At 44.6% G+C, this 2,253-nt stretch overlaps 1 pseudogene; it reads right to left on the bottom strand.

Moving 5' to 3' along the window:
• Window positions 1-1,635: 1,635 nt before the first annotated feature.
• On the bottom strand, window positions 1,636-1,753 carry LOC126185780 (5S ribosomal RNA; annotated as a pseudogene).
• Window positions 1,754-2,253: the final 500 nt, after the last annotated feature.

Below are 2,253 nucleotides of genomic sequence, written 5' to 3'. Positions count from 1 at the left end.
AGTAATCCAGGCATACACACGATCCTTGAAGAAATCTGATGCAATGCCCTCGTGAGACTGGAATCTGCAGAAGCAATGTTTATAGAATTTTGAGGTCTGAGATTTTTAAGCTTTACATTCCAAGACTTCTCCATGGTCGTAACGAGGATGATCCTAATAGGCGAAATGACTTTTGTGAGTGGTTCATTAACAGATTGGAAGAAGAGCAACGTTTCCAAGATCGAATTCTTTGGTCAGATGAAGCGACGTTGAAACTTGATGGAACAATTAACCGCCATAATTGCGTGTACTGGGCCAGGGAGAATCCATATGTAACCGAGCAAGGCATGTTAATCTACCAGGAGTAACAATCTGGTGTAGTCTGTCTTCTTGAGGGTTAATACTGTCATGGGCCACTAGTACTTGGAAATGTTGAAATGATAACTCCTGGTCTTAGCGTTGTGTTTGGAAATGAAGATTATTACTTTCAGCAGTCTGGGGCGCCACCTCAATTTCACCTAGATGTGAGGTCATTTCTGAATCATACATTCCCTGCCAGATGGATTGGACGAAGAGGGAGTGTAGAGTATCCCACTCGATCTCCAGATTTAACTCCTCTAGCCTTCTTTCTGTGGGGTACTCTCAAGAACACAGTTTATGCTGCAAGACCACACACACTGGATGACCTCAGAGAGCAAATTGACAAGCATGTGATGCTATTCCTTTGGAAACAATAAAGTTGGTATATCGCTCAGTCGTAAGTTGTTGTCGATGGTGTATTGCGATGGACGGACACCAGTTTGAACATTTATCACCTGAAGTCGAACCATGGGCACCTAACACTCCTAAAGTTGTATTTCTAACCCCTTTCATTAAAAAGATATTGCATTTCACAGAGTGTATACTTTATTTTGCGACACCCTGTAAAATTTAATTACAAATTGACATCCAAACATCGAATATAGTCGATATCCTCCTCTGTTGCAGCTAGGAAGTCAATGAAAGCTCCCTTGTAAGCTCGAATTGGACGTTCTTCCACTATGTGCTGGACTGCCTGTTTTACAGCACCGCAGTCGCCATTTGGAGTTGGCATTTTTTCCCATTTATAGAGGGTGTCAGCGCTTCTTCTGTTGCCAGTATGCATGCACTTTAAATTTGTCCATACTTTGCGTGACTGATTAAAGCTGAGCGGTTTCTCATTTGTCATGAAACTTTGGCTCTTCGCTCGAAAGTATTGTCGACAGATTTGTTTCCAAAGTATGTGGATGTCAAAGGTGGAAGTTGTCATCTCTATAGCAGTGGGTAGTGATGGTCTGCCGGTTTAAGTCTTCTGCGCTTCAGGTCAGCTGTATCATTATGTATGCGCAGCTGAGGATTGTTAATTGCCTTGTATTCTCTGAGGAGAGCATGTTTTCGCTGGACCTCTGGTGGCGGTCGTCACTGATGATCCACATGCACTCCGTCTTTAGGCCACAAGTAGCCCATCGGGACCATCCGACCGCCATATCATCCTCAGCTGAGGATGCGGATAGGAGGGGCGTGTGGTCAGCACACCGCTCTCCTGGTCCTTATGATAGTTTTCTGTGACCGGAGCCGCTACTACTCGGTAGAGTAGTTCCTCAATTGGCATCTCAAGGCTGAGTGCACCCGGAAAAATGGCAACAGCACATGGCGGCCCGGACGATCACCCATCCCAGTGCCAGCCACGCCCAACAGCGCTTAACTTCGATGATCGGACGGGAACCGGTGTATCCACTGTGAGAAGGCCGTTGGCAGATGATGCACATGGTGTTGTTTAATTCAACATCAATCCTGTTTGTGTATGGACTATTAATCCATTCTGCCACTGAGTATACAAGCCCAACTGCTGATGCGTGGAGTGTGTTTGCTGTGAAGCTTCAAGTAGTGCTGAACAATTTATGATGTTGCTTTTTGTCCTCATTTTGCCTGCAGTCTTTGTCATGTGCTCCATGTAAGAATGCGTCCTGTCCCTGTCCAGCGAAACTCCTATATATTTGGGGTAGTTGTTATGGTTAAGGCGTTTTCCTTCAAACATGAAATTGAGCTGTCTTCTTGCTGAGTGACTTTAAAAGTGAAAACATGATACTTCAGTCTTGTTCGGGTTTGGTTGTTTGGTTTTAGTTTTCATGTGAGAAAGTAATCATTCATTGACTTCAGATTGGAGCATAGGATGTCTCCAGTGGCCTCAAATGATCTGTGTTGTGCAGCTGGGGCCCAGTCGTTCACATAGGCAAATTTCCTAGACTTTGTGTT

This window comes from Schistocerca cancellata, chromosome 4 (genome assembly GCF_023864275.1).
Source record: "Schistocerca cancellata isolate TAMUIC-IGC-003103 chromosome 4, iqSchCanc2.1, whole genome shotgun sequence".
Classification (NCBI taxonomy): Eukaryota; Metazoa; Arthropoda; class Insecta; order Orthoptera; family Acrididae; genus Schistocerca; species Schistocerca cancellata.
The sequence above is the reverse complement of the archived record's forward strand: the minus strand, read 5'-3'. Positions and strand labels throughout refer to the sequence as shown.